General features: G+C 33.8%; 1 protein-coding gene across 1 annotated transcript in view; it reads left to right on the top strand.

Moving 5' to 3' along the window:
* Nucleotides 1-1,953: 1,953 nt before the first annotated feature.
* Nucleotides 1,954-13,360, top strand: part of LOC120782456 — a 171,331-nt gene continuing 159,924 nt past the window's right edge. Inside the window, exon 1 of the mRNA XM_040114746.1 lies at nucleotides 1,954-2,365. The gene's annotated coding sequence lies outside the window, so the exon portion shown is untranslated. The remainder of the gene's footprint in view (nucleotides 2,366-13,360) is intronic.

The raw sequence follows: 13,360 nt of genomic DNA on the forward strand, positions 1-13,360 counted from the left end.
GCCGGCGTACTATAACTAAAATAAATATGTGAGTTAATTTAATGAAATTTAGAGATGGTCAAATGAACAAAATCTGATGAAAACTTGCCTTAGCCCCCATATAACTAATATCATGATTTTCAAACAGCCGGTACACTCTACTCCTTTTAATTATATCTGGGATGACACCCAGAGTATCGTTTTTGTTAAAATTATGTGGTAATATCAAAAATAGATAATATATAATCGGCTATACTGCAACTACCTCGTTTTGTAATGTATGTATCGGTCAATATGTAAGATATCTTAGCAAAATTAACTGGACGTATAGTATTGGAAATACTTTAATTTAATGCCGTAAATATATAAAATTGGTCCATGGATAACCTCATATAATGATTTTCTTTATTCTAACAAGTTTTATACCGAATATGTCGTTCAATGTGTGAGACATATATTTATAGAATTGCTTGAAAATATGTCAAAAGCCAGTACAGTCAACGTAGATGACCTATTAATTTAACATTAAGTAATAGACGAAGTTGAGGTGTATGAGAGTTAGCGGAAGAGAATTCTGGACTAAAAAATATTTCTAAAGATTACATTTTACAGAATACTTCTGACTCATTTTACTATAAGCTCGGTCTGCTTGGTCTAACATTTTTTTGATATTAATAATATGGAAAAAGTCAGTTCCTTCTGATAATAGAACAAAAGGTTTTCTAACCTCAACTTCTTATATTTGTTTCGATAAACTTTCTTAACTTCATTCTCATTGGTGGCGTTAAGCGAACGGAAGTCCGTTCTTCTCAAAGAGCCCAACTAACTGAAGAAATACGTGGCATATGTAAAATAAGATGCATAAGGTTCAGCGAACTACAATTAAGAGTTTAGGACCACTTATTAAAAAAAATGTAATAATGTTTACAATGGAGTTTTACATATTTTCCTAAATTTTATCCATATTTATTAATTACATGCAACTTCTGTGTCCTTAATAAAATAATAACTATTCTAGTCACATGCAAATAGTAAATAAGCTTGGTCTTTTATCGCATCTGCAAAGGTATATCCACAAATATATTTATAAATAATGATGTGAACTACAACTTTTTAGATTTACCTCAACAAATCATACTTATCTGAAAATGTATTGTTGCATCACTTTAGTGAGGCATTTTAAAATTATTGCACACACATTAACTTGTAAATAAGTTGGACAATAACATTTTGCACGGATTACCCAGACAACTGGCCTATATGATTACACCAAAGAGGCGAGGTTTTTGACATTTTAATGCGCGTATTATTCAAATTGCATTTGACACTTTGGCCATGGCTGAAAAGGAGTGTTAACTGCGGTGAGAGTGCTCTGAGTAATACTTGTTAGAGCGCTGAGCGCCAGCATTGAGAAGAGAAAAAAAATGAGATGCTGCGACAAAACTACAAAAGAGAGGCAAATTTGTTCAGCGTCCACTTGGAGCATTGAGAATACCGCGTTTTACTCACGTCCTCAAACAAGCATAAACACGAATATTAACACTCTACTTTTATCCGCGAGTAGTAGAACTCCTAGCTTGTAAGCGAGTAAATATCTGCAGCTCCAATGCTCTCAAATTCGCTTTGAAAAGCAGACGAAGTTACTTCTCAACTTCTGCTGCAATCGCTTCTTGACTGAAGCTCTAAAAATGATGCGTCAAAAAACGAGCAGCTTTGACGAATGAGCGATACAATAAATTTACAAAAGCAACAATGCTGCTGTGTTTGCAAGAAGCACAGCTGAAGTATCAAATACTCGTTTGAACAGCATTTGGAGCAATAAAATCCATTGCTATAACCACTGTTGATGGAGCTTAAGCTGGCGTTGGCTACAAAAGAAATACAGCCAGCCAGCCAGAGCAGCAGCTGGTGATGTTGCAAAGGAATTTTGGCACAGACTCGTCTCGCACTCATTGCGCTGCCACTCGATGCTATTCGACGGCTGGGATTTACTACGCCACGAACGACGGAGCTCACGAAGTGTTTGGGAAAAAATCTGCCTCAGTCTTTGGTATCATCTGACGTTGTTGATACGCAGCTCCGGCCGGTCGGTAACGCGTTCAAACGTAAACGAGATTTTTACGCGTAAACCATTGGAACATTCGGTGTGTCGGCAAATGATAGACGAGTCTTAAAAAATAATGTCGTAAATACTGCGAGTTATTCGGAAGTGTTAAAAATCGTGTTGGAAAATGCTAAAAATATTATATGTAAGCGTGTAAATATGTGTGGAGTTAACGTTGGACAAAGCTAAGGTTCAAAGATTCGGCTTTACAGTGCTGTGCCAAGTCTTACGCTACAATGTTTCTAAGCTGAAAGGATGTGAAGCCTTGATCTTGCTTCGAAAGTATGTTTGTGTATTTTTAAAATTTTCATGTTCTGTTAAAATAATATCGCTATTAAAGAAATTGAACATTCGAAACTCTTTAATACCGTATATATGTACGTTTATCACAACAAACTCAACATATCTGTGCCTCACAGCTGTCATTCAACTCCTGACCCGACTGATGTCAGTGAATTTCTATTTGCGCTTAAATGTCAACGTGATATCAATTGATACATGAATATATATATATTTGACATCCAATTATACACATGTGCATTGTTGTTGGCTACAAGGACATTACACTCATCGTGCACGTGCCCTTCTACTCACTACATTTTCGACAGTCTCTTTCTAGTATCGTCATTCATTTTCATTTCTATGTCAATGCATTTGTTGCCTTTGAATTTTCATTCCATTTGTTGTGCTTTCAATTTTTTTTTTTTTTACTTTCTCACTTCTCTACTACTAACGACAATTTCTTTCAGTCGTTGCTTATATGCGAGCAGTTTTGGATCGCTGTCCTTCCTGCTGATTTCGTTTGTGCATATAGAGATGACTGTGTGATGGCGCATATGTCCATATATATGTCATACATATATATCTATGTACCTACATGTGCTTGTGTGTGCCATCGACATGCTAAGCAATTTCTTTGCATTTTTCTGCTTTCCTCTTTGAAATGCTGTTCCTCCATAGAGTGGTTTCTTTACCGAGAAATTTCAATGCTCTCGCTTAGAATGTTGTTTTCCTTTCTTATTTATGGAAATCAGGTCAAAAGTATCGAACGTGCAACAGTTCTTATTTAAATCAATTTTGTTGCAACAAAAACTTTGGGTAAAAGTTCACGGTGTCGCCCAGAGACATATTTGGCAAGCCAAAGCAGACACGTAATGTACGATTATATGTAAATTTAGACAACACTCATGTGTATCTTGTTGCATCATCATTGCAAATGTTCATTTTGCAACCATTGAAGTTTATGTGAATGAAAATTCGTTAAATTTTTCGTTCAATTTTGACAGGATTTTTTTTATTATTTTGGTATACTGAATTGACAACTAGTTATTATAGGTCACTGAGTACTAAACTGTTACTGTTTCCGCTGAAAATTATAAACTTATACATATATGACAACTTTCATCAAACTTCATATACCAACTTTAAAAAGGTTGTACCAATATTTTTAGTCTGAAAAATTTCGATCCAAGTTCATTACAATCACAAATTCTTTTATTAAAGCATAAATATAATGATGGATCAAGCACTTTCTTCCAAGAGACTACTTTGCTAATCTTACTGATGCGGCCAATCAATCCATTATCCTATATATGATATATATTAAATATTATATGTAAATTAGAATGCACCGTGGCGCATGAGCAACAAATGAGATGAAAACATTGTTAATAATATTTTTTCTTTGAGCGGAGCATTTTGTTTTAAAATACAAATTTTTGTTGTTATATTTTTTTTGCTATCATTTTAGGTTTTTGTTTAATGCACTTTATCATAAAAAACTATATTTAATACATGGAAGAGAAATATGTTTTATCCACTTTTAAAATTGAAAATAAAGAACTTGTTTATATGCGATACTTTTTTTAGAGAAAAAACTGGGAAGCACCATATTTCTTTTGACAGTATAACTATATCTTTCAAAATTGGATACATTATGTTGCTCTTACTATATAGAAATCTTTTAAATATTAATTTCTTAAAATATTTTGATAGATTGGTATTCATACATTATTTTAATTAATTAACTAAATAGTTTATCCACTCTCGCTTCTGAGTGATTGCTTCCTTTAGACTGTGCACTTATCGACAGTAGTACAGGTACGAGTTAAAAGTTTGGCCGTTGGAGAGCAGCTAGAGACTCCCAGCAGTAAATACTCACTTTTTGTTTCGCACTCAGTTTGTGATTATTTTGCTTAGCAGAAGTTATTTTTGTCTTTGCTATTTCTACTGAGAAAATGAAAATATTAAAAAGAAGCTGTTAATTTGGCCAACATATTTAATGCCGACCAAAATCATCACAGAAAATGATCAAAGTGTAAAATATATAGGTATTCACTGCTTAAGTCTTGATTGATATTTGTCATCAAACAAAAAGTCATGTTCAAACTTATTTTAGTTACTGTGTTTAATTTTTGCAAGTTGCAAATTTTTGTTAATTAAACGTTTAATTAAGCATGTAATTTGTGCATTGCAGCTGACACTGAGTGACTGTTTTCAGTTCTCTTGATCAACAGGTTATAGAGTATGTTTTTTTATATTCGAGTATTGAAAAGAAAACTATTATCAGCTTACTATTATTACAGAGCCTTAAGCTTGTGAGTGAGTATGTTTGTTACTTCTTCACGACTTAACGTCTGCAGTGATTAAAAAAAAAAAATTTACATGGAGTTAGCTGACATCCTGGATTAACTCATAGATTACGCTTTATTGTAAGAAAGTATCTTAAGTAAAGATAGCATCTTTTGTACTTTTTGCTTATTTTTAGAAAGTCCCACTAAAAATAAATCAACTTACGATATTTTTATTTTAGAAATGCAATAAATAATAAGTAACTTAAAATGAAAATAGGTAGTATATTTCATTTTAAATGAATTAGAAAATAATATACTAATCATGCTGATTCAAGCAGCCACTAACCTTGCAAGTGAAGAAACATCCATTTGCAACATCAGCAAAAATAGTAGTAGTAGAAGTGGGACGAATGCATAATGTTGAGCAAGCGAGCGATTGAAGCACTGGATCGTAACTTGCAAGACATTCGGGCAATCGAATATTGATGGGTGGAGTGGTCGTCTTACTGGCAGGTGATTTCAGGTATCGTAGCAGATGAGGTAAACGCAGGCTTCAAGGCTTCGCAGTTGTGTGCTAATGTAGAGCGATTCCAGCTGAAGACTAATACTAAGTGTCCAGCTTTTCAATGGTCAAGAGTCTGGACTCTTCTCACAAATTCTTCTCGAGGTCGGCGAAAGTTTCATGCCAACGGATACTAACGACCAAATAACCTTAAATCTGAAAACTATAATCTTGCCACATACTAAATAATATTCCTTGGGTTTCATTACGGTATCTCACATACAATCACCAATCAGTCTAGGTCAAGTTGTGTAATTTTCATTGAGATAACTCGAACATTGGCCGATATATCCAGCATAAAGTCACCTGGAATTTCGAAAATCTTTATATTAGGTATATGGAGCTTCAGGAAAGTATTGAAAGGATTCTCTCTGAATTTCAATTGCATATTTCATACATTGACTGCTTTTGCTTTCGGTTAAAAGTCAACTATAGATACTGGGGTCAACATATTCGGTACCTAGAGGCTTGAACATTTTTGATTGGATTTGTACAATTTTTGGTCAAAGGGTGGCATACTTTAAGGGAATTATTACTGCAAAACTTTATTACGTTATATTAATTACATCTTGATTTATGTACTGGAAATTGAAGGAATCAAATGGAATTTTAAATTATGTTACAAGGGAAGTAGGCAAGAAGAGAAATGGACTTTCACAAAAGTGGGCGGTGCCACGCCCATAGTGCAATTTTCATACCTATCCTATCATCGCGGAGGTGAAGTCTAATCTCTGGCGTAATTAGTTATTGATTTAATGCGATTTTAGTGAATTTGAACGGCACTGTTATATTGTGAGTGAGCGGGGTTATCTTCCGATTTCATCTATTTTCACACTGTCGGTAGGAGCTCTTTTAATATTCGAGCTTAGCAAATGTTGTTGTAGCTTAAGTGATTTAAAAGATATGTACATTAAACTTGTTAGAGCACGGGGTCACGCCCTCTTCAAAAAAAAAAAAAGTTTCACAGGTGTCCCTTGCTACGCGAATCCTCTGTAGCAACAGGTTGCAAGAGTATAAATAGTATAGCGTGGGAAACTGATGGTTAGGTGATGATCTATGTACATCTTAATAAACCAGGTGATGACAACTGATGACTCAACTATTTACCCTCTAAATTTTTTTTAAATTCCCTCGATCTATCAAGGGTACCCACCTATGAGTTCAAACTCTAGGTAGGTGTGCTTGTCATACTGATGCGTAACTCGGACGCGCCCAGACTACGCAAAGACACTAGGATATGTTTCAAGAGCTAAGATGGCAGATCGTCCAGCTCACCATTCTTACCGGAGAGGCCTAAGGAGAAACAGTTTTTATACTTAGAATTCCTATAATAGCCACAATCTTACCCTTCCAGTTCAAACGCCTACAATTTTCTTTAAAAGTGGCTTTCTGTAACACAATATATAAAGGTCAAGGACAAACTCTAAAAGTAGCCGGCATTCACCTGGGAACACCTTGCTTAAACCACGGACTATACGGAAATATGTTTATTTACGCAGAATACAATAAATCGCGCGAATTTTCTTACCGGGATGTGCTGCAGTAAAACTATTTGTAGCTCTCTACGACCAGAGACCTAAACAATTCCATGAACATAATCACTTCCGTTCTGTCAGTCATGAAATCTTGTAAATTTATCTTTCCGATGCTCAAATGTAAATTACTTTGTTTCTGAAAATGTGAATATTCATTATTTTTACTGTTGATACACAATTTATTTTCCCTAATAATCCGCGGGTAACACCGTGGGAAAAAGCAGGTATTATATAAATAAAGAAAACAGATCTTATGCGATTTAACGATGATTCGGAATAAACATCTAGAGCAGAGATGGGCAAATGAAATGTATGGATGTATTGGTAACCGCGAGCGTAAAGTGGCTACCATGGGACAAAGAACATTTGCAGTCAGTTGATTAACAAACAACAGCGAAGCAACATCGTGCGCCGCTTGATTGTTTTATGATACTATTTATGCGCGTACCTATATTTGTTTGTTCAAAATGAATGACAAATATTGCTTTATGATTTCCGATGCCGAGGCAAGACTTATTATTAAGCATGATTTCTCGAGAACTTCACAATTTCAACTTTATCCTAAAATTTCGGCTAACTAGTTTGCTAGTAAAAGTAGTCAACTTCCAATTTACCCCACCAAAGGTATCTGAAATTATAACATTTTATTTATGTTATACATTTCAAATGGGGCAAAAATATACTAGGGCATAAAAAACATCAACATACCGACTACCTATGTTACCTCGTTGCTGTCTGCAGCGCAACTGGCAGGAAAATCAATTCATTATCCCACAGTGCCAAACTGTTTTTTTCGCTCTCAATAGCGACTGAAATAAGAGCGTAAGAATACGTGTGCTGAGAGTAACTGCTCATGTGAGTCAAAACGCCCATGTATGATCTAGAGCTTATTGAATACGGCCAAAGGATTTAAAGGCAATAGCATGGATTTTTTAATAGTTCTATTTACACTAAAATTATAAATTTTATCTATATTTAAAGTTTTGAAGAAAAGAATTTGAACCTATTTACAACAAGAAAGTCCATTTTTTTTAATATCCAGTAAGACAACTGTGGATCAGCAACAATAACTAGTACTATAGTTTCTAAAATAATTTTCCACTAATCACCTATTTTCTAAGTAAATTTGTTACAACCCTTTCAATTTATACATAAGAAATATGTATAACGCCAGTGTATACATACATACGTAAGTGTGCAGTTACACATAACTACTGAATACCAGATATGTAAAAATTAGTTTCGAAACAATTATTATTGCAACAGTGTAATAATTACATGCATTGCTTAATACCGTAAGACTCATTTACTGGTTGGAATATAAATTAATTAATTAATAGAGCATTAAATCAATTGAACTAATTAATATTACAAAATTTAACAGCTGAACTGAGAGTTCAATTAATTTAATTTAGAGTCAAGGCATTTAAGTGCTTTTAGGATGCGACTATCACGTGCTGAGTTGCAGTTTGTATTACCGAAGAAACAGCAATATATATATATATACATATATACAATGAGCAAAACATAGTAAGACGATGTTAATAATTTTAAAATTCTTAATTTTTCTTTAAAATTTATGTCATCTCTCCCACTTTGCCCCAATACAATTTAGACGAAAGGGTTTTCGCGCCAAATTTACATTAAAGAGACTTACTCTTTTTTGTCCGCAGTAGCATACAATATATTCATATTAGTGAAAATAAAGCACAAGTCATTTGAATATCTTTCTAGAATAAAAGATCTAAGTACAGATTGTCTTACTTTATCAGAAATTCTAAACAAATGATAAGAGAATCCTTCAAGTGAACATCTATGATCTTGCGATCTTTCATGGACTATGAAAAAATTACATAATTACTAAATAAAATTTTTCAAAACACGGAAAAAACCGATTTATACACACCACTGAAAGCTAAAACATGCAAGTGTCATTTAGTTTCGCATAGCTGCGCTGAACAAAACTTTGTCACGAAAATTCCAGTGAAGCAATATTTTACAAATACAAATTAAAATTTTCCAAACAACCAAATGTTAAACGTGTTGCTAAACATACGCATCAAATGTCGCTATTAAATAGAAATAAATTGCATAAATACCATACATGTTAATTAATTAACGCTTAAAAACTGCATAGTTGGCATTTCTGTGCACGCATAAATATATAGTAATTATTTAAATGCTTTTATGCGCATGTATTAGTTTAGTTTAGTGGGTGCAAATACAAACACACACAAAGCCGGTGAGTAATGAATGTACTTGTAAACATAAAGTTTGCACAGTTTTTCCAAGCGAATTCGCATGAAATGTCATGAGTCTGTACAAGAGCGCACTACACTACGTATGAGTAACCTCCAAAAAATGCAGAAAATTACGCACCAAATGAAAACACCAGGTATGAGGACAGCATACGTGGGGAGTAAAAAATAATATTCCGTAAAGCACTTGAGTAGTTGAAAAATGGTTTTCAAGAACATAACAGGCTGAGGCTATACATTTGTTTCGAGTGCTAAGGAGTCCATTATTTGTCAAATTTATTTTTTGCTGATGCCCTATGAAGTTCCTGGACTTGCCCAAAAATAACGATTCCACCTTAACGAGCTCTTTATTTTCAATTTAAAAGTTTCTTACATCACGATAATTTCAAAAAAAAATTTTAAAATAAACTTACTGCTTAAAAAAAAAGTATTAAAATATAAAAATTTTTAACTCTTCATAAAAGTTTACAATTATTAATTTTCTTTTTTCATAAACGCGATCCCTCAAAAGTTATGTGCATTTAAAAATATACATTATTTACTGAACATTGCATTTAGTTGGTACACCATGATGTATGAGTAACACAAAATTTGTAAGCCACTTGTTAGCAAAAGAATCAACTCAATATATTATATAATTACATATCGTCACCTAAAATGCAAAGCAACGCAACATTACTTTTCATAAGTTTAAAAGCGAAGGAACAATGAAATAATAGACACCACTCATATTGAAACAAAATTTGAGTTTTGGTTATAAAACGGTTATATATTGGTTATATATTGGTTATATCTGAGAGCAGCTGAAATTTAAGGCACTGTAATATGATGTAGTGAACCTCAAAATCAATTTCGATATTTTTGATGAAACGTTGTTTTGCATTTTAGGTGACGATATATAGCATATAACGTTTAAAGGGTGTTCTGGTGTAGAAGTACGAGTTTGAGATAACAATAATTAAAATTTAAAAAAATATATATTTTTAGCAAAAGAATATATATTCATATTTAAACTTCTAAATAATGTGAAAAGAAGTATTTTTTATCTATATAAATGTGGATAAGACTCCAATAAGATTTTAAGAAATTCGGTTACGTCGAAGTTAATTTGCTGGTAATATTTTGGCATACATCTCTGGAAGTAATTAAAATTTCAAAAAAATCTCCTGAAGAATTAGTTTTGAGAGGTTAAGCTTTATCAAATTCTTTATCAAATTATCAAAATACTTTTTTTTGTCAATTTATATTATTGTAAATTTTTCAATACCTATGCATATTGCAGCATAAAATCGAATAAAACGCAATCTATCAATATTCACATTAATTTATATATTTGGAGAAATATATCTAAATATATAGAACAGAACGCTCACTTGCCATTATAGAAATCGTCAAATTGCCTTTGAACAATCAAACGAGAGTAATTATGAAAAAGGCATAAATTAAATAACGAACTGAAAAAAATCAAAACAGCTGTTGGCTAAATTAGCGTCCAATAATTACATATATTGATATGCTCTGCCCACATATACATACATACATCCACCATTTGCCATCATTCTGCCTTGCAAATTTGCATTTATTTATTTTCGTTTTTTCGCCTGTGTGTAAATGGAAATTTTCAATGAAATTAAGCCGTGGGCGTTTATTATTGCCCTCTCTATGGCCCGAAAACAGTACAAATTAATACATGCACATTTATGTGTTGATATTTGCTAAACTGCAGTAATTTATTTGGCTTGTGCACTGAGTTTAGCTATCAACCACAAGCGCGGTAAAAGCCAATGAAAACTAATGTATGGCGCTTTTACGTGCCGACTAAAGCCAGTGCCACCATTACTTAGTACAAACTAAAAACTAAATAAATCCAAATATAATATTGTGCATGCCTCACGTGAACTACTCGGTGCAGCAGTTTGACCACAATGTCGCGCAATATGTGTTACTCGGCACACTGTGCCAAGCATGCCATGGCTAACCCACGGCAATATTTGTGCTTCCCATGCTAAGCCCTTGCCGGCATACATTGTGGCTGGTTTTTGTGCAGATATCGTCGGTGATAAAGAGCCATGTCATCAAATGGCTGACATTAGGCACTGAAAGAAAATTGGTGACAAGTTGAAAGGCGAAAATAATAATGCTCCATGTTTGCGTTGCTATAACTCACGAACGACTTAGATTCAGTAGAGAAATTATATTTTGGCTGTTTCTTCCATAAGCCAAATACAAATTTAAAATTTGGTGTTCGATGAAATATCTTTAATATGGCAGATCCAAGCTTCCAAATAATGGTATTAGGTTGATTTTTATCCTAAACATTTCCGACCTTTCTTTAAATAAATAAAAGAAAACTAAGACAAATCTGGAATGTATTCAAAATAATATTTAATGACTCTGGCTTCACAAACGTTACATTGAACGTTAATTCATAAAAACGGCCAAGTATAAGTAATCATTAAGGATATTTCACAGTATTTATTTGAAAGCTTAACCGAAACGAATAATTCCAGAGAGTAAAACTGTTGTTCTTTAAAAAATTTCTAAGTCGCCTCCTGGAGTATATCATACAATTAAAATATTCTTGAAATACCAAAAATTTTAATACAAATTTAGCACCATCGATTCGCCATTTCAGCGAAATGATAATAAGAGATCATAATTTAGAGAGTAGCGATTCGAAGATGTTGTTCAAACAAACTGACAGCACTTGCGTTGAAATCTTGCACTAAAGTATCCTTTGTGTGCAAGGTAAGTTCCAAAGTAAACAGAACTAAAAAAAAACAACAGAACAAATGGTTTTTGCGGCAAAATCAATAAAATCAATTTACTTTATTCAAAATAGTCTCTTTCTGCTTCAATACAGCTTTTTGCACGGTCCAAAAGCATGTCGAACGAATATTTTAGCTCGTTGGCCGGTATGGTCGCCAGTATGCCGGTGCAAGCCTTTTGAATGGCCTCAACGTCTGCGTAACGCTTTCCTTTTATGGGCAAATGCATTTTTTCGAAAAGGAAGAAGTCGCACGGTGCCATATCAGGTGAATACGGGGAGTGGTTAATGGTTAAAATGTGATTTTGGTCAAATAATCGTCCTTCGAATGTCGGATTCTGAACAATTTTTGGTCGTCAGTCAGTTTGTTCGGAACAAAACGTGCACACACCTTTCGTAAGCCCTAATGTTTGTTAAAAAAAGTGATGAGTCGATGGTTTGAAGATGTTCAATTCCATTTCCATGAATTTCAAGGATGATTTCGGCTGATCGGCTGATTTTTGATGAATTCACGCACAGTTTCTATGGAATTTCCGGTGATCACGGATTTTGATTGGCCCACATGTTGATCGTCATTTATGTCCTCAGGACTTTTGAAAACGTTGAAACCACCCATGCACTCTGCTATGAGATAGGCAATCAACGACATAAACTTGTTTCATCAATTGAAACCTTTCGGTAAAAGTTTTGCCAATTTTAAAACAAAATTTAATGTTGGCTCTTTGTTCGAAGCTCATTTTCGCACCGATAACACAAACATACTGATACTTAAAACGCAATAACTTCCTTTCCAATCAATGAGACATCATGAAATTCTCACTGAACAATCGAAAGATAGGAGATTCTAACGCACTAGTCGATATATAGATGGCGTCACCAAGGGGCAAAAAGTCCTGTTAGCTTTGGAACACACCTTGTAGTTTGCTTTTCTTTCTCTGGTAGGGAAACACTCTTTGCGCGTCAAAATATATTTTAGTAACGGCGTACATTTGATCAGTGTCTTATCTTCCCGTTTTTATAGAAACACATATTTTATTTTTTTGTAAGTTAAAGAGCGGGTAAATTGCGAATGAGCGATAGCTAATGTTATCAAAATACCTATAAAAGTGAAGACAATGGATCACAGAGCTTCCTCAAGATCCAAGCAATAGAAGTGAACTATCAGACAACTTTATGAAATTGTTTAACTTATCAGTTCGGCTTTCCCCGAAGGAATGCGTGATTATCATTCAGTAGAGATCGGTTTTAAAACATTAATTTAATGGTTAAACAGTCTTCGGACGGAAAATCTTCAAATGTATTTTTTAGTCCCATAATATACAAATCACTGGACAAATAGTTACTTATATTTCTCATACTTTGATTTCTGGCACTACTTGAACTTATCATATTGGCTGATCCGGAGAAACACCGAAGCTGATATTAAATTCCCCAGTGTAATTAATGTGCCACATAGTCATGACACTGAAGTATATAAACCAAAAAAGACAGACAGAACGAAACATTTGGTGACTGCAGTGCATTCCCGTCAAATAGTCCTGTGTCCGCACGGTCCGCTCAGCTGTGGCATAGTTTAGTTGTG

The sequence above is a fragment of the Bactrocera tryoni genome, chromosome 1, assembly GCF_016617805.1.
Source record: "Bactrocera tryoni isolate S06 chromosome 1, CSIRO_BtryS06_freeze2, whole genome shotgun sequence".
Taxonomy (NCBI): Eukaryota; Metazoa; Arthropoda; class Insecta; order Diptera; family Tephritidae; genus Bactrocera; species Bactrocera tryoni.